The sequence below is a fragment of the Typopeltis vanoorti genome, chromosome 10, assembly GCF_054136105.1.
Source record: "Typopeltis vanoorti isolate ZY-2024b chromosome 10, IOZ_Tvanoo_1.0, whole genome shotgun sequence".
NCBI lineage: Eukaryota > Metazoa > Arthropoda > Arachnida > Uropygi > Thelyphonidae > Typopeltis > Typopeltis vanoorti.
Genome location: NC_143558.1, coordinates 11,657,556 through 11,678,256, shown reverse-complemented (window position 1 = coordinate 11,678,256; position 20,701 = coordinate 11,657,556). Strand labels below are relative to the sequence as shown.

Genomic DNA, 20,701 nt, shown 5'->3' with positions numbered 1-20,701 from the left:
AAAAAAAAAAGGACAGTATTTCATATTTTACCAGAACAGCCTGCATCGTCTTCAGAACAAAACGGTAAGAGGCAAAAAATGTAATATATGCATTTGATTTTTGCAATATTCGCTGTGTATGTTCTGTATTGAATATAAATACAATAAATATTATAATAATATATCTCTCTATTACGATTTTTTTTCGAGGGGGGGCCGTGAAACATTTTTATTTTTGCAAAGGGGGCCCTGACATCCAGAAGTTTGGGAAGCACTGCCCAAAACTTCCACTCCCTATCCACCAACACTCCCAAATCCCTGCCTTGTCAATCTCCTGGAGTAAGTTCCACCAGTGTGATATACTGCTGCTAATCTTTTCATCCCAAAATGCAAAACCTTACATTTTTCTACATTAAATTGACATCCATTCTCCTTAGCCCAGTCCTCCAAACTATCCAAATCATCCTGCAAAATTTTGACATCCTGAGCATTCACTATTGCTCTACGTAACTTTGCATCATCCGCAAACAGATGCACAGTTCCTCTCAGATCCTTTCCTATATCGTTAACGAACAAATTGAACAGTAGTGGTCCAAGAACAGAACCCTGCGGCACACCGCTAGTCACAGGCCATCTTTTGGACTCTACTCCTGAATAAACCACTCTCTGATATCTCGCCATCAACCACCCTTCTATCCATCTCACCAACCCTATATCCATTCTCATATGCTACAGTTTACTGATTAGAATTCCATGTGGTATCCTATCAAAGGCTTTAGCAAGGTACAGTAGAATCACTGTAAACCCGTTACCCTTATCCAGTTCAGCCGTCACTGTGTTATAGAAAGATGCCATATGTGTTATAGAATGTTGCGAAGACCTTGACAACAATTCCTGATATGCCGATCGATCGGCAGGTAATTTTCAACAGCAGTCTTGGAACCTCCTTTATGCAGTGGAACTATTTTCCTCTTTTTCCACCCCCTCGGGACTAACCGAGACCCGATACTCAAATTAAACAAAATGGTCAAAGGCACTGACATTTCTTTAGCTGCTTCTCGTACGACACGAGCTGGTATACCATCCAATCCCATAGATGTATTGACATTGAGGTTTTGTAATAGACTATTCACCTCCACTTCATTCACCACAATTCCCTATAAGCTGCTGGTTCTTCCATTTCTGCAATGTCACCACGTGGATGATATATTCTTGCAAAGTGCTCGCTCAGTAATTCAATTATATCAACTGATTTGGTTACCTCCCTACCATAGGCACTCTTTAAAATCAATCTACCGTATACATTTTTTCTTTTACTTGCAACATATCGAAAAAACTGTTTGGGATTCTCTTTAGCCTGCATAACTAATGTTCTTTCATAATCCACTTTTGCTTTTCTTACCACACTTGTTACCCTTCTGGCCTGGGAGTTATACCGTTCATGTGCCTGCAGGTCACCTTTCTCCTTAAATTCTCTCCACAGTTGTTTCTTTTTTTTTCAGCTCAAGCTTAATGGTGTTATTCATCCATTTAATCCCTACTTGATTTATTATTCGGACTCTAGGTATACAGTCAGCCTTTGCCTCCTGCAAAAACTTCTTAACTGCCTCCCATGTATTATCAACATTCAGCCCTTGCAGTTTTACATGACATGGCACCGAACCAATCAAACTCCTAAGCTTGTCATACTTACCAGCCAGATTAATCCACATGCTCCCTGTCTTAATCGTAAATTCCACACCTTTAGCCACCTCACAAGTCAAGACCCTATGATCACTCTCACCAATTGGTGGCAACGTGGTCATATTCGTTACAGCCAAGTCCTCAGATGCAATTACTAGGTCAAGCACTCTCTGACCTAGTAATTGCAGTATTTTCCATTACATGCTGTCGCAGATAGTTATACCTTAATGACTGCATAAAACACAATTTCTTCCTCCCGTGTGTCCTCTCCTCCCTCCAATCAATGCTACCATAGTTGAAATCTCCCATAATAATTACCCTCCTTCCATTCATTTCTTCTATTTGCTTATTCATACTATCTCCACCATCTATTCCATCACCTGGTCTATAGCAACACCCAACTGTATATTTTATTCTGCCAGTCTCAATCTCACACCAAATGGCCTCAAATGTGCTCTTTTATCTATCCTGCAATTCAACTTCTATGCTCCTTGACTGCAGCTCATCAGCTATCATCAATAATACTCCTCCCCCATTTTATTCTCCCTGTCATTCCTGAACACACTATACCCATCACATTCAATCCCACTGGCTATATCATCTTCAATCGGCCATGTTTCACTCCAATAACCTGTGGTCTGGAAGTGCCAACCAAGGCCAAAAATTCTTCCTTCTTGTTCCTAATACTCCTAGCATTAGTATACATGAATTGCAGACCCCCATTAGCCCCATCTCTACCTTGATGCCTTATACTAACTGTCCCCTATTCTGATTTGTTGTCCTTATTCGCTCGGGCATATTATACTCATTCATACACTCAACTGCCTCCCTAAGGTCTGCATATCTACTCCCCCCCCCGTTAATAAATCTAGTTTCCCTGATTCTGCACATTCACTTCATTCAACAACACTTTTTCAAGTCTCCTCACACCAAATCCATTCAAATGCAAACCAATCATCTTATATAGATCTTTCGCCCATCGAACTCACTCCATGCATCCACAAATTCCACACCAGTCATCCTGCATAACCCACGCATAAAGTCATTTGCAATTATGGCCCTCCTTCTAAAGTCTTCACTGTCATACTGTGGAAAAAGACTAATCATCCCAACTCTCTCACTCTTTTCTTTTGCTACCTCAAACAATTCATTCAGGTCCTCTATCATTTCCATTTTATCTCCTTTCAAATCATCCGTACCTGCCACCACTATCATTTCTTTCACCCTTTGCTTTTGCTCCCTAATAGACTCACTTACGTCCTTAATGGTCGCACCAGGTTAGTACGATTTTGTCAAATTCTCTACTATGACACCTCATACTAACGAATCTCCATACAGCAGTCGCTCCTTCATTTTGTTTACGTTCACAATCATACTCTTATTTTTCCTATCATACTTTTTTTTATTGTCTGGTACACTCGGTAGACATTTGTGCATATGCTCCAGCTGCCACTTTGCTCTATGTATCGTTCCGCTCAACAGCGCGATCTCACTCATTGCATCTATCTCATCTTTTTTATTATCTGTTAAACCATTAATTTGCTTCACATTTTCTACATTCTCGCCCTCACAACTCTCTGGTACAACCTCGCAATTTCTTATCATATCGCTAATTTCTACATTCTGACATTTGAAAAAATATCACACTCACGACCTGAAAGACACTTTAATTCCTCATTTTCCTTACATTTTCTACACACATTCACTCCATTATCATCATCTAACCATACTCCAACCGCTCTCCACAAAGCATACATTTTGCAGATAGTACATTGTGTAATCTCCTTTATGTTACAGTTATTGAACAAAGATGGCGAACCATTATTACTAGCCGCCATTTTCCTTCTTACCGAAGCCATGTGCACGCTTCTATCGTATTTTATCAAATTAATAATTGAAATAACACAAAAACAGACACACTAAGATACGAAAAGTAAACAAAACTATGTAATATTCGATCAAAATTGTTAATGATAACTTAAAATGACACTTATCTTATCAGGAGCTCTCAACAAACACTACACCACGAGTCCCTCTAGCAGACGCGTGCCCAATTATAGTACCCAATTTCTTCATAGGGGAGATTCACAAACACTCATGCCTATGGTGGGATTCGAACCCGCAGCCTTTTGTCTAAAGAGTGGATATGATAACCACTCGGCCAACCAAGCCGACAGGTTTTGATATAAACGATCCAGGCAGTCAAAAACGGGAAGATATAAATCTATTTATTTGCCATGTCATGAAAAATATTCTTTGCTACTTATTCTGTGTCTATATCAATACTTAAAAATATGTATACTGGTTTAAAAAAATAAAAGTGCAAGTATTATATTAGCCCCCCCCCCCCCCCCCACCTACAGGCCACTAGGCGTTTTTACGTCCAACAAAACATGGATGGGAAGTATACAGTACGGTTGAAATACAATAGATAAGAAGCGTACTTTCGTAATTTTCTCCATCATGAGGTGCGATAATCCTTCACACTCAGAAAGCTTAATCGGATTTGCTTTTTATTGCAGTTAGCCACCGAAATCAGGAAATGCACAAATCCTCGCAGTATACAGAATCCAGCTATACACTTAAGTAATGATAATGAATTTCCCGTCAATTTTTATGATATAGTTATCCTTTCCTGTTAATTGCAGAAAAATCTAAAGAAACTTCCTTACTGGAATATATTTTTTATTAAAAAAAAAAAAGAAAGAAAAGAAACTAGAATAAACTAGACGGTAGTATTCGAGTCATTTAAAGACTGAACAGCAGACGACAGTTTTGTTTATTGTTTCTTCATAATTCTAGTTAGCAGAATGCTTCACAGAATTCTTAAATTTCAATTTAATTACGATTTTTCTTTATTGAGAACAGTGCATAAATAATAAATAATAATATTTTTTTGTGTTCTCTTTTTAATATTATAAGCTTTTTTTTTTTTTTTCAATATAATTATAAGCTTCAGCTTTAACGAATTTACCAGAAACGCCGGTTCCAAACATGAAGCTAAACGTTCTGCGTTACGTGCAACTAAAACTAGAAGGTGGCAGCCATTATTGTCTCGGCTAACCATTATAAGTGACACAATTACTTTCGAAATTTAATTGGAGAAAAAAAAAGAAACCATCTCTGTTTGAATAAAAATTACTGCGCATTTAAAAGAAATGAATACGCTGCTCGTTTTTATATTATGTACACTTTTAAAGTAGTGAAACAATATTAAAAACATTTTATTTGTATACATACGAAAACGTAATAAAAAATTGCGCCTACACAACTGAACTATTTTCCTTGTTCTATAATGTCTCCATTCAGAATTCGTTGATTTATATATTTCTGTCTTGTATTACTTATTTTCTTCGTTTCTGACTTCCTCATTAAACTTGTTATAGCAGCTATCCACTTTAAAGAATCCTAAACACGTACGATATTTATTTAGAAGCATAAAATCAGTTACATAAAGTAGAGAGCTTAGATTAATATCCCAAAATCTGACATCAGGTTTAATGCCATTGTTCTTTATAAATAAATGATGAATAAGAAGTGGGTCTCTGGCAGAGGCAATCGGGTTTTTCCTCCTGTAAACTCAAGAAAATCGACTGTAGTATCCACATTATTTCAGACAGTAACATATCTTGTTAGGGTTAGGTACCAAGAGATGTTTGCCAGGCTCTTCATCGGTGGCTGCTGTAATTAGTGATAGACATGGGCCAGCTATCTCTGATTGGCTACCGGTGGAGATTGAACTGCCTACTCAGTCTCCAAAAGCTAGATAGGGTATAAAGGCCTCGTCTTTTATTCCCTATAAGGGAATAAAAGGCGTTAGCTGAATTTTTATTTATAAGAAGTGGGAATAGTATGAGCTCTAGTATTTATATATACACTGATGAGTTAAAACATTATCACTACCTTCTTATATTAGTAGCATGCTAGGCCTGTTTGTTTGGCTGATATAACTGTTTGCACCTGTCTTGGTATTGACTGCATTACACGGAAGGTGTCCTGAAGTATTCTGCACCAACGGGACAGGATAACCTCTAAGAGATTAACGACCGAGCTAGGCACTGGCGGAGACCGAAGAATGTTGCTTTCACATGATCACATAAATGTTCATGGGATTCAAATCAGGAGAATAATGCACCCAGTGGAGCACACGGAACTGGATATGCTTGTCGAACCATACCTGCACAAAGAGAGCCACATTTCATTTGGTCTTTTCATATACAAATTTCCCAATATACATATATACAAAATATACAATTTTCCCAATATACAAAACTCAAATACAGATTATTGTTATATTCCCAAGATTTCTCAACTGTGTTCCTTAGAGTAAAAAAAGATTTTTCTCATTTATGCTAGCATAAATCTTCCTTAAAATACTCAGAAGGGAATTTCCTCAGAAATTCAGCTTTATTTTTACTACGAGAGCTCTACTTCATACTTTAGAATTCGCCATAATTTAAAACATGCTGTGTAAATTATGCAGTACAGACACTGTAAACTTTTCATGCATCCATCTTTGAGCAGGTACTGGCCGGAAAACTCATTTAATGGATAGACATAATACATGAGCATCAAGAGCAGTTAATTTGACAAATTTAATAATTTGTCAAATTAACTACTCTGCATGCTCAGAATATCCAATTTCATTTATCATTTCTGATTCATTTTAATAGTATTCCTTCTTCCACTTGTAAGCTTTTTCAATAGCCTTCAGAACATTTGACAACCTTCATATTTATCTTCTACATTATTAATGTTTCTCCTTTATGACTTTTGTTTAGCTACTTTTACTTTTAACTACTTGTTAAAATTACTTGTTATAATTACCTACAACAACTCTCTACATCCCCAAACCCTTCAACAACTCATACAGTTCTTTTGTGAGATCACATCAGATACCCACGCAACTCAACAACCTACCAAGAAAGTTAAAACACGTAGATAAGTACAGAACATTAAAAAACGAACTCTGGAAAATATACCAACAAAGTTAAGAAACCATTAACACTAATATACACATCACAAATCACTAGTATCCAATGCCTACATCCCGTACATAAACAGTAGCAACAACGCAAACAGTGAAGGCTAAATCCCACTCTCTTCATAAAAGCTAACCCAAGCTTCGAAGTAGGTGGGATTAACTTGCCTCACTCATCTACAAGTAATCTTTATAAGCAAATGCAGAAATTTGTATGTATAATCATTCTTTCTCAAACTTTAAAAAAAAAAATTTTTTTAAAAATAATAAATAAATAAATAAATAAAATAATAAAATGTTAAAAAATGTTAATTAATAATTAAAAAAACATCTGTAATAATCATCATTATGAATATTATAATAATATACGTTGTAAACAGTTATTGTTATTATTATTATTTATTAATAATAATAATATTATTATTATTATTATTTAAAAAAACTTTATGTACGAGAAAGTATTTGTTATGCATAATTGTGTTTATATAATGTATGTAATTTATCTGAGAAATAATAAATTATTATTATCATTAAAAAAATATTATATCACATATAAATACCATAATCACTACGGAAAGGCCACGCGAAACTTCTACAACCCAGACATGATAAACAAATTACCTTTTGAATACAGAAACCTTACAAACTACAATAGCCTGAAAAGAGCTCTAAGGACTAAGGACTCTAAGAGCTCTAGGTGCGTGTTTCTTGTTCATACTATGCACAAGAAACACGCACCCAAAATACCATACAAACTTAATGAAACACAATATATTCGTTCAGGCTTCCAGTTCAACGACGCATCAAGACATTTCAAGTTATTGTGCGTGCGTGCGTGCGTGCGTATGTGTGCGTGTGCGTGCGTGCGTGCGCGAATTTCTCAATCATAGGTTTCGTAGCTTCCCAACACAGCAAAAAAAAACAGTAAATAATAACCAACTGGTGTCATCCTCAGATAAGCTTACATATAAGCTTCGAGGATGAAAGCAGAGAAATTAGTTCTCATCCAAGATGTATCACATGTAAACCAAAGAATGTAATGTACGTATCACATGCAAATGTATGTAATGTAAGTATCATATGTAAACAAATGTAAGTAATGTAAGTATCATATGTAATCAAATGTATGTAATAACTGTAAAAAAGTATGCAATATAGAGTGATTATATCCATTGATATTGTATAAATAGAGTGTAAAATTGCAAAGAAACATCTGTAATAACTAACCATCATTATGAATATTATAATAATATACGTTGCAAACAGTTATTGTTATTATTATTTAAAAAAACTTGATGTACGAGAAAATATTTGTTATGCATAATTGTGTTCATATAACGTATGTAATTTATCTGAGAAATAATAAAAATTAAAAAAAAAAATTATTATTATTATTACCCAAGACCCCATAGAGTCAAAGCCTCATTTTGAACGGTTTTGCATACTCTTCAATATATGTTTACCTTTCTGAAAACTAAATGGTGATCACTTCCTATTTGCCTTTCCAATATTTCCAATATTGTTGGTTTCTGATAAAGCTTGAAGATTTCACTATCAACTACAGTATAGGAATTTTCTGTGTGTGAATTTTTGCACCATTTTATGTTAGAGCAAGCTTAGTACAGACTACTCTGTGTCCCAAAAAAGGAATCCAGCAGAAACGTAATTATTTGCTTCCTCAATTCATTTCCCCCAAACATTTCAACATTCATGAGATTTATTTCCTACTCTGCTGATTAAATCTCCATCAAAACTTAGCTTTTCTTTTTTCTTTTTGTTTTCCTTTATGTCAGCTGCTTTCTCTAATGATTCAAAAAATTCCTACATATTTTTCTTAGTAGAAACTTAGGTGTGATTTTACGCACAAATAAAAACTTGGAAAGGCACGCCACGTTACTGCTGGACTTTGCCACAGAATTTGACATAACTTACACAGAATGTATTATATGAATTAGAATAGTACTAAATATGAAGATGTGTAAAGGATAATGGTGGTTGATGGACGAATCAAAGAGCAATATGTGGTGAAGAAGGCAGGTGATCAGCAATTTTTCACATCACTGCACTTGGATCGCTGCTATTTAGTTTGTCATTAATGGTAGAGGGAATAACTTCAGAGGGAATATCCCGTTCATTGTAGATGAAGAAAAGCTGGAGATGGAAATGGAGTTTGATGGAGCTAATGTTACAGAATTATTTAAACAGTGACAATATTGGCAAAGGGCAACTGTTGCGAGATTAATGTAGCAAACTGTGAGACTCTGTGCACTTCGGCATCAAAATAATTAATTACAGCTGTGTATTACATTGGTGGAACCGGAGTGCAGGCAACGTTAGGGATTTGAGGGAGTGGTGGACAGCGATCTGAAGTGCTCAGTGTATATAGAAAGTAGTAACATTAGCTTAAAGGATCATGTTGATGCTAGGAAATGCAATGAACAAAGGCATGAGAAGGTTATTGTTTCACAGTGGAGACACGTCAGTAAAGAAATCCTTATGATGATAGACTGAAGGTTTGCAGGTTAGTAAGTTTAATCGTTAGGTTGAAAAGAGGGTATATATAATAGTTATTAAAGGGGGTGATTTAAAAAGTAGATATCAAATCAAGTTTTCCATACATAATTGTACATAAGGAAGAGAGAGAGAGAGAGAGAGAGAGAGAGAGAGAGAGAGAGCAGAATACAGGGTTATTATTGGAAATTTTGTATGTGGTCAGTAGCAAGTACATTAGAGTTACAGTTTTTGCTTGGAGAGTGACAAGCGAGATGCCAAAGGCAATTTTGCATGTTTTGTCAGTGGATGAGTTTAAAGAGAGTAAACTAAATAAATATCATAATGTGTTTATTCCCATAGGGAGTAAAGATGTCTGGAAGTGATTCTGATTATCATGATATTTTGAAACTACATAGTATTTATGTTTGAGATTGCAAAACTAAAAACAGTTAAACAATTAAAGGTGGGATGTAATTACTTTTAAAAATCAGCAGGGCAACCAAACTTCATCCTTAGCGATAAAACCCTAATACACATATACGAGAGTGGTCTAAAAAGTTCTCGGCTTCGATCATAGATGGCAGCACTATCGGCAAGATTGTTTTTCGCAGTTCGTGCATCTGTCATAAGCATCCATGTGAAATCACAAGTCATTCCATCAAGTAGTTTGTTTTATACAGCTGTCTGAAGCAAAAGTGTCGTCTGTATCTCTTGAAATGGATAAAATAGAATATAGATCGGTTATAAAATTCTTTTTTAAAGTAGCGAGTTTAACGTGGCAGTACCAGCCTTGAAGATGAGCCACGTGAAGGCCGTCTAAAAAATGTAACGTCAGAAATCATTGATCAAGTGCACGATATGGTATTCGATGACCGGCGAGTCAAAGTGCGTGAAATTACTAAGACTATAGGCATTTCAAAAGAACGTGTAGGATATATTTTGCATGAAGAATTGCAAATGAAAAAGCTTTCTGCAAGATGGTGCCGCGTTTGCTCACAGCAGATCAAAAACGCACTTGCATGAAAATCTCTGAACAGTGCTTGGAGAGTTTTAAGAAGAATAAAAATGATTTTGTGCGTCGATTTATTGCTATGGATGAGACTTGGATTCACCATTACACACCAGAATCCAAGCAGCAGTCAAAACACTGGACAGAAGCCGGTTGTTCAGCGCCAAAGAAGACAATATCGGTTCCATCAGCAGTAAAGGTCATGGCATCGGTGTTTTGGGATGCTAAAGGCATCTTGTTTATTAATTATCTTGAAATGGGTAAAACAATAACTGGGGAATATTATTCCAATCTTTTAACTAGATTAGGCAAAAAAATCGGGAGAAAAGACCCGGTTTGCAGAAGAAAAAATCATCTTTCATCGGGACAGTGCACCTGCCTACAAAGGTGTTTTGTCAATGGGAAAATTAAAGGATCTGTACTATGAATTGTTGGAACATCCACCCTATTTCGCAGGTTTGGCTACCTCTGAGTTCTATCTCTTTCTAAAACTAAAACTCTTCCTCGCTGGTCAGCATTTTCCTTTGAATTAAGAGGTGATTGCAGCTGTAGAGGGGTATTTTGCAGATCTTATTTAGAACCACTACAGGGACAGGATAATGGCGCTGGAGCATCGCTGGAAAAATGTATTAGTCTTAAGGGTGATTATGTTGAAAAATATAAATAATTTCGAAATTATAAATTCGTTTTTTCATTGTTAGGCCGATTACTTTTCAGACCCCACTCGTATTATTATTTGAAATAGTGAGAGTTTCATGGTCGATTTTCTGACGTTGCTATGAAAAAACTTGAGTATCCAGAAAAAAAAAACAACTTACGCCTGTGTAGTTCAGTGGAAGCGGCCTGTGCTGTCTATAGAGCTAGACCGCCCAAAGAAAGAACATCGTAAGTTCAATGCTCTTCCCCTAACTAGAGGAACTTTGCCCCTGTTCGCCTAACTAGAGGAACCGGGGCAATTGGAGAGTTTTTTTCCTCTGCTTGCCACGCTGGCATGGGCAAGCAGAGAGAAAAAAAAACCTTGCCCATGCCAGCGATCAGCTAACTCGGGATTTACTGACCTTTTTTGAGTAAATCCTGAGTTAGCTGATCGCTGACATGGGCAAGCGGGTTTTTCTCTCTGAAATCGACTGTAGAGCCTACACTATTTTCAGACAGTTAACATAATGTTAGTATTACGAACCATGAGATGTCAACACTTGTTATCAAGTTATCACAATTAGTTATCACAATCATCTTGTTATTACAATTAGTGATAATCTTGGGCCAGCTATCTCTGACTGGCTACAGTGGAGATTGAACTCCCCTGCTTAGTCTCCAAAAGTTAGGGCTAAAACTACCTTGCCTACTCCCTAAATGGGATAAAATGCGTTAGCTGATTTATTTATATTTGCCTGTGTGAAAGATTAAACTTCCTTTGGAACAGGCTGAAAAAAGTCTGGAGCAAGTTCCTCTTTTCGGCGATTATAGTGTAACTTATAACGATCTTTCTTCAGATGGTCTAAGTGTCATGGAAGCATTTTCACAGGATGGGGATTTCCAGCGATGAGTTTATTGACGCCATGCGCGTAACTTGTGTAATAATAATAATAATAATAATAATAATAATAATAATAATAAAGTATTTTTCAGTGAATTTGTAGATCCATCTGGAAGTGATCCTGATTATCATGATATTTTGAAACTGCATAACATTTGTGTTTGAGATTGCAAGGTTGGAAACACTCAAAAAAAAAAAAAGAGGGAAAGGTAGCAAACATTTCTTATTTCGAATGGTGTAACGCATTCTCTTTATATTACAGATGTACCTTGCTGCTATTAGAAGCATTTTCTTTTAAAATATGTAAAGAGTTGGAGATAACACGTTTCCACTATGCATCAGAAATTTGGCAGGCTGTTGCATTTGCTGAGGATCGTACCTGCTTGAAGTTTTAATTTACTAATATTTTGCATGGTATTCCAAACTCTTTCTAGTGATTTTAGCATTACATTAATTTTGTACGCTTCATTCGGAGCTCTCTGAAATCATCATTAAATCGTATAGCGCTTACTTAAGTCAAATGAAAGACGATTGCAGGGCTTGCGTATGACACGTAGTTGCGTCCCTCTGCGTCAGTTCTGGAGCTTTGTTAAATCCCTGGAAATGCCCTCTTGCGGTTATTAAAGGGTGCGTTATCAAAGTCTTGGAGCATTGTGTAAGATGTCATTGCAGACGATAGTTTGCATTTTGTGTAATGCTGGAGTTGTGCACACCATGATTTTATTTACTGCCTTCTTATTAGCTGTTTTATTTATTTTTAATCGTTTTTTTTTTTTTTTTTCTATTCCTCCGTGGCATGTCAAGAGCAACTCGGACAGTTCTTGTTGCTCCTTTCCTGTTTTGGATAGTTGCCATTGACCTTCGGAACTGCATAACGCGAAAAAATTCGAATCGATATTGCCCGGGTTCTTGGCTCAAAGCCTGGCCATGTCCTCGGCGAACAGCTCCGCCGGCGCCGGATAACGCAGCAGAGATGACGGATAGTTGAGAGAGAGATGCGACTGCGGTCAGAATTCTGAGATTTTCCTTATGACTAAAGGAATACCAGGTAAACGCTAGTAATTCGTTTCTAGAACGTAGAATGAACCGGGACACCTGTCACCCATGGAAATAGCTGCAAGAAGCGGTATATTCCAGCAATATGTTGAACATACATTATTACTACAGGTATTTACGCAACTGATAATACTTTTCATGCAATTCTAACATTAAGAGCGCTTGCTCCGAAGTATTTTACTTTACCCAGCTACTTATTCATTATTGCTCCTTATATCAGTGCGAAGACTGACTGTTTACCTCCAAGTGGCAGAATCGGTTGGCTTTGTTGTGAGCGGATTTCTGTTTCAATTCACTTTGAAAAAAAGTATTATCGCAATGTAATTAGTTTATAAAGATGGTAACTAAATTTTCCATTTTTGTGTACTTGGCTACTAGTGCATCAATACGTATTTTTTGATCAGTGTTTCAGCACGATTTAATAATTTGAGAATCACATACAGACTAAAAGAAATTCTTGATGAACTCATAGACATCGTATTTATACGAGTATGTTAGATATATTTAGTGCTGTAATGATATTCCCCCCCCCCGCATCTGTTGCGCAATTGCTCAACTTTTGTAAAAGTTAGACAGGTGCATGGATGTGATTTTAGAAATGACATTTGACTTAGTGACAGCTGTTATTAACATTAATTATGTCACTTTTCTCGATGTTAGTTTTCTCGAAGAAGGAAAAAGATGTCATAACTTTCCAAATAGAAAAATGACTACATGTGTTCAAAGTAAATAATCCAAGCGTGAAGGTCGTATTAGCAGTTATAGAATTATCTTTTGGAAGGTTTTTGATCAGTTGAACACCCGAGTGAAAAATACTTTTGTTTAAGATGATTCTCAACACATATACCAATTGGTTAAACTGTTGGGTATTTCAGCATGTCACCTCATATAACTATGTCCAGGCTGTTGCATTTGACTAGTTAAGACTGGTGGTAATAATAATATATAACTGATGGCATTCGTTTTTCAGATTGTTTTTGTTTTACATTTTTTAATATATACTATGATTTACATAGTTTCGCAATTGAAAGGTAGTCATCGTTTCACGTTTTATATTATTCAGTTACATTAATATCGTTTTTGGTTGTTATATACGAAAAATAACAGGATTCTTGACTTCGAGAAAACTTTGGTTGTGCTATAGAAGATATGTAACTATAAGCATATTGGATAATGAATTGTCGAAATAAAAATTCCGGACTCAGAGTATTAAGATGATAAACAGAATTAGAGAAACAGACTTCAGTTTTTACTTTCTCTATAATTGAAATGAACAGAAAACTAGAATTAGTTTTATCTTCATTTCATTTTCTCTTTTTTTTTGCTTTCATTAAATATTTTCTCTGAAAATATCATAAAACAAGAATATTATCATCTAATACTGTTTTTCAATTTAGATAATATAATTACAGGTTCTGCTGTATTAAGTTTATATTAATATGCTTAAAGATATATTTGTATACTACTTGCCACTCTTTGGTATATTTTGATGGTATTCATTACAACAGTACATACCTGAAACACAGTAACAGTATATTAAGCAAAAAGAGAGAGAGTGATTGAATTGGATAACTTTACCTTAACAGGATTAAATTAGTTAATAGTTGGGGAGTAAATGTCTGTATAATGATAGAAATTCACTGGCCTAGTTTGACTAAGTGGATAGCATAGCTGCATTCACACCAACAGGCTGGAAGTTTGAATTCTAGGGTGGGCATAGATGTTTGTGAATGCCAGGTACCAGACCACCATACTGCTTATTGGAAGCTTGAAGTAGATAGGGAAAAAAAAAAAAAAAAAATCATCTTTTGATTCTAGAGCAGGGTTTCTGATTCTTAGCCAACACATGGTACTCAAGGTTTACATTCTGATGGGAATTACATAAAAAAAATTTTTTTTTTTCTGTATAAAATTTTCATATTTTGAAAAATTCTGACGATGTGAGGGAATAATATATTTAATATCAAGCTTGCAAAGGAGATATTCTGACTCCTATACTGGGATACCTTGCCAAAAATCAATGTCAATACACTCATCACTCACTTGATTGTATTCTTCTTCTCTTTCCATTTAAAATAAAATGTACTCCTTATTCACAATACTTATATACAACTTTCAGGTAATGTTCTCTCATTCTATTTAAAAATTATATTTACAGATCAAATTGCAAAATGTTTTTTTCCTGGAAACTTGCTCTATCTTTTTTATTTTGTTAGAAATTTGTTTATGAATTTATTTATTACATGAACTACATCTGTTATATTTTACTCTAAAATTAAATGAGTTTTTATTTTGTATAAGTAAAAATATCAAAGTATTTAGGACACATGAATACCTAAATATATGATTATTTTAATGAAAATCCTATGCACAAAAGATTGTAAATACATATATATACACTGGAGGTGCTAAGGGATAAATAATCTACTAACTCTATTCTAGAGAACTAGAGATCAAATATATTACTTATGTTATGCAAGCCACTTCAGTTGTGTTAGTTTGCACTGAACACTGAAAATCATCTACCATCTAAAGACATTCATAAGCAGCTGTATGACAGTTGGATTAAATAAGTTGCAATAAATAAAGACATTTATTGCAAATAAATAAATAAAGACATTTATTTCAATCTTGGATAAAGTAAGAATGAAAACAAGAATATAATTTCTTGTTAAGTGTAATATTCTTCCTAACCTAGTGAAAAAATTTGCTACAGGTGTTCTTTTGGAGTACATATTAATCTTGAATATCCAGGTCTCATCTTACTCTTTTACATAATTTTTAGTTAAAAAGGAGTATATATATATGAAATTAGAGACCTGGTAATTATGATAGACTCAAGAGAGTTTATTATAATACAGTTTCTGTAATGGAAGGATGTTAGTAGTGCATAGACTGGGAAATGATCAATGGATGTTTGAAGGAAATATTAGCAGACTGCATAAAGTCAGGAGGATAAATCAAATGGAAAGTAAATGGATGAGTAGTATCCATTTAATTAATATTTAATTAATTTAATTAACATCATTAACAGGTGTTTCAAACTAAGAAAAGTTTGAGGAGAGAATTTTAAGAAAAAGCTGATAAGTAAACTCATGAACAACAAAGCACAAGCTGGAAGGGTGACCAGTATGGTAAGGAAGTAGTATATGAGAGGAAATTAGCCAAATGAACCAAAGGTAATCCCAAAGAGATATTTCAGTATTTGGCAACTAAAATAAACAATGGCTATGACAGAATAATTTTGATGAATGCCAATGGGAGAGCTGAGGTTGAATTACTGAGTTGATCACATTGCAAAGGTGTGTCATCTGGATACAGATACTGTAGATGTGATAAGTGTGGTGAGGAAAGAGGTAGATGAAATAGAGGTTCATGGAATATTATAAAACCTTGGATATGAATATAGCTATGGGATTAGATGGTATTTCAGCTTGTGTATTATGAGAATGTGCCAGGGAATTGGCAGTGCCATTGAGCAGATTGTTTAATTTAAGCTAGCACTGGTTAGCGATAAACACTGCCAATGATTACTTGGTTAGCGATAAACACTGCCAAGCAGAGATAATTTTATATCTCTTTATAAGGCTTTGCTACACCCTATCTGGACTATAGTGCAGAACAGAATGAGGAAGAGCAGCAGAGGATTCACAGATAGGTGGATCGTCTACTGCTCTGCCAATTCCTTAGAGGGTCCACAGATGAGTAGCAGATCTATGGAATCTTCTTTTGAAAATAAATTGAGGATTTGTGGGTTACAAAAATTAGTTAATAGGAAGAAAAGTGGTAGAGAATATGAGATATATAAGATACTTTATAAGAGTTTTATAGGATTTGATACAAAAGAAAATTTTCAGTAAGCGACTTGTGGAGAAGGAGAGCTAAGAGTTGTCACTGGAAATCAAGTAAGAGTGTGGTTAGCAATGGCATGAAGACTAGATGTTTTGCTTGAAGAGTGATGAATGAATGGAATAGGTCGCCACAGTAATTTGGGAGTGCTTTGTCAGTGAATAAGTTTATGAATTGCAGACCAGAGAAGTGACAAACATGGTTAAAAAAAGAAAAAGTAGAATATGTGAGGAGATTGGCCAGTCAGATCAAAGATAATCCAAGGGAAAATTTTTCTATGTTACAAGAAAGAGGAAAAATAATTATGGCAGGTTGACAATGGTGGATAGCTATGGTAACAGAGTAACCAAGTGTTGCTTGGGTTAGATGTTAATAAGGCTTTAGGAATGAATGATACATCACCACATATTTTTAAGAAATGCACAAAAGAGTTAGCTATGCCCTCCACTTGGTTATTTAATGGAAGTCTTGCAGGGCAGGGTTTTTAAGTAGAAAGAAGGCAAAATAGTATCTCTCCACAAGCATGGTTCTAAGACAGAAGTTTATAATTATAGACTGGTCTATATATCTGCAGTTGGAGAAATTGGTTTGGAATAGAATACAGGATTGGGTTCATGGACATATGATTCTCTATGATGGTCAGCATGGGTTTTTAAATGACGGGTCTTGTTTTAGCAATCTGATGATGAATGCATCATCATAAAGGAGATTCATGTACAATGATTATTTTGGACTTTGCAAAGGAATTTGATAGATTATCACATGACAGATTGGTGTATAAGATGCGGAAGATGATCAATAACAGATTGGCTAGATGGATTGACAGTTGGCTTTTTGAAAGATACTAGCAAGTTATGTATGATTGAGCAGTGTTTCAGAAAAGTCAGGTGACCAGTTGTGTGCCTCAGGATTCCGTTCTTGGGCCCCTACTGTTTAACTTATTTGTTAATGATATTTTATGTGGATTGACTGGGGATCTTCAAATGTTTGCTGATAATGCAAAGTTAGGTAGAATTATCAGGAGTAATGTTGATTCTCTACAGGAAGATTTGAATAGAATCTCATCCACTTCCTGAAGCCAGGCTCCAACAATATAGTATGTAGTCTTATATCTCTGGATCCTAAAGTGCAATATCTTGCATTCATTAATATTAAAACTGCAACCCCACTCATTTGTCCAAGTGGTTCAACTGGGGGTTGCAGTTTTAATATTAATGAATGCAAGGTATTACATTTTGAGATCCAGAGATATAAGGCTACATACTATATTGTTGGAGTTGGGCTTTGGGAAGTGGATGAGATTTGATTTTTTCAGATGATGGTAGACAGTGGGCTAAAGGTCTCAGGGCACATTGCAGGTGTTGCGAAGGCTACACGACGTTGTATATTATATCTGATATTATATGCTGATATATTACAAAGTACATTGACATGTAGGGATAAGGAAGTGGTGGTGCCTCTAAGTAAGGCATTGATCAAACCATGCATGGATTATGGTTTTGTAGTAACCACCACATAAATGGAAAGCATTTGTGTGGTGTGGTTTTTCGTAATTAATAATAAAAAAAAACCCTGAAGTTAAAAAAACTTATACAGTTGCTTCACAAAGACAAGTCTTTTCTATGGCATGTTCCATGACTTTATAGGCCACTCTGTAGTATATCCAAATAAATAATTTAATTCACTAAATATTTGGTCACTTAGTTTTCATTGTGATGGGGGGGGGGGAACTCTAGAGATGATCCAAAAACAAATGACTAAAGTGATATTGAGACTCAGGAGTGTTGGTTATTCAAGAGTGATCGAGAGAATGGTGAAGTACGGAGTTTGGATTAGAATTTAGTCCGACCACAATATTAATGTGCTCTAGACTTCTACCTTTTTTGTAGATGGCAATAGTGGAATTTGTAAAAAATATAATTCCTTTCTAAGAAGCATATTACATGAAAACTGAGTCTGGATTTTATATATGTATCAAATTTCATCTCTTAAATGCAAGTAAAATGCTAATTTATAAATTGTAAAAAGGACACTAAAAGTGAAACCTTCAATCAGAATTCATTGTGTGTGTGTGTATTCATATTATTATTATTATTATTATTATTATTCAGGCCTCCATGGAGTCAAGACTCATCGTGGGAGGTCCTTCCTAAGAAACACAAAGTCTATCAAGACTCATCGAGGGGAGGTCGCCCCCCCCCTAAGAAACACAAAGTCTATTATACCACTCATTGACCGTTCTCGCTTTGACCACTCCATCAGGCAATGCATTCCATGGTTCAACCACCCTCCATGCAAAGAAACCACTCCTTGCCCTCTTGCTCACAGTTTCCTTTCGTAACTTCCAGGGATGGCCTCTTGTCACCACTCCTTCCTGCTGTTCAACCAAGCAAAGGAACTCCCCAGTGTCAACCCTGTAACCACCTCAACAGTTTAAAAGTCTCAATCATATCACCTCTCCTTCTTCTATCCACCAAACTCTGCAGTCCATATTCCCTCAGCCGATCCTCATAACTATCATTGTACAGTCCTGAAACCATCTTTGTTATCTGCCTTTGTACTCTTTCCACAGTTAATTTATCCCCTTCAAATCCTGGGGACCAAATCTGAGAACAATAGTCTAAGTGGTCTGATCAGGGTCTTATACAACGGAATGATAACTGTTTTATCTCTGCAGGTCGGTGTCCCTCTCATTATTGCAGCAATCCTCTGTGTTACCTTCACCACCTTTGCAATATGTCCCCTAAATTTCATTCTGTCAATCATCAATCCCAGATCTCTTGTCTCCCCTACTTCCACCAGTTTAACTCCTCCTATAGAGTATGCAGTGTCTCATCGATGTTTCCCAAACCTCAAGACCTTACATTTTGCTACGTTAAACTGATACCCCCATTGATTTGCCCATCTATCTAGCTTATTCAAATCCTCTTGCAGGACTGCATTTGCACTATTACTAATAATCCTTCCCAGCTTTGCATCATCTGCAAACAACTGAGCATCCCCCTGCAATCCACTGACAATGTCATTGATATAAAGGTTAAACAATATATACTGTATGTATTTTTTCTTTTTTGTAATTTTGTTGAAGATGTAATTTACAACAATGCTGAAGTTATTTGATCTCTGAAAACATCTCTGAAAAGCATTTTAAATTTCTTGTCTACAAGAAATGTAATAATGCTTTATTAATGCAAATATTTCAGTTTGAAACTAACAGAGCATCATCATCAGTGAAGCAGGAATTCAAAAGGTAGAGCAATAAATGGATTTTTTCTCTCTTTCAACAGATACGGGCCACATGCAAGAGTGATTACCATACCACAGATAATAAGGTATGGTATATAAAAATTTGCTGCTTGCCATTAATAAGAACAACTCTCTCAAATTTACTTAAAGAAAGACAGTCATTCTGGTTGAAATTATGGTGGTGTAATAGTGTTTCAGCATTCTCTTTGAGAAATCTTCCAAATTTAAGATGACACTAGTGTAACCGAGGGGTCCTGGACCAGAGGAACTGTAATCGCTGCCCACTTCATCTTGTGCCAGACCAAATTTTTTGGGCTTTTTGTGGATGATGTAAGGTTGATGTTGCTGCAGTCTGTTTTCAATAGAACATCCTGATTGTCCAAAGTAAGAGAGAAGGCAATCAAACTGGACCTGGTAAACCAGGGAGTGAAGAGGGATCTGTTTATCCTTAACCAGGAAAAGTTAGTAATACAATTATACTTTTTTAAGGATTTTTGAAATGATTCAAATGTCCTTAAAAACTTTGAATCTTGCCTTGCACACAGTTGGATCTCACCATAGTCAGGGTTTCTGGGGATAAACTTGTAAATGTTGCATATGTACTGAATCGCCCTTGAGGTGATGCCATTCTATAGCAAAATGCTTTGGATGATGTCATGTTCTAGGTTAAGTTCATCTGGGTTGGAACAGAAAACTTATGTTCCATTAAGTAAAGATTTGATGATGCCTATTTTTTTTTGAGAAAAACAATGAGGTAAATCTCGTATGTAATGGCCTCTGAAGGTTTGTTTATGATAAACTTCAGTTTATGAAGTACACCTGATAGGGCACAGTAGAGGAGGATGTAGAAGGCTAATTTTCCTTTCTT

At 35.6% G+C, this 20,701-nt stretch overlaps 1 protein-coding gene across 4 annotated transcripts in view; it reads left to right on the top strand.

The window, feature by feature from the left end:
* Positions 1-12,565: 12,565 nt before the first annotated feature.
* LOC150102172 (protein dispatched homolog 1-like) overlaps positions 12,566-20,701 on the top strand; it is a 94,282-nt gene continuing 86,146 nt past the window's right edge. Inside the window, exon 1 of one of the 4 annotated variants that reach the window (XM_090399080.1) lies at positions 12,566-12,849. The gene's annotated coding sequence lies outside the window, so the exon portion shown is untranslated. Of the gene's footprint in view, positions 12,850-13,001; positions 13,079-13,538; positions 13,671-20,701 lie in introns of those variants that run through there. The other 3 variants (XM_090399081.1, XM_090399079.1, XM_090399082.1) reach the window with 3 other exon arrangements.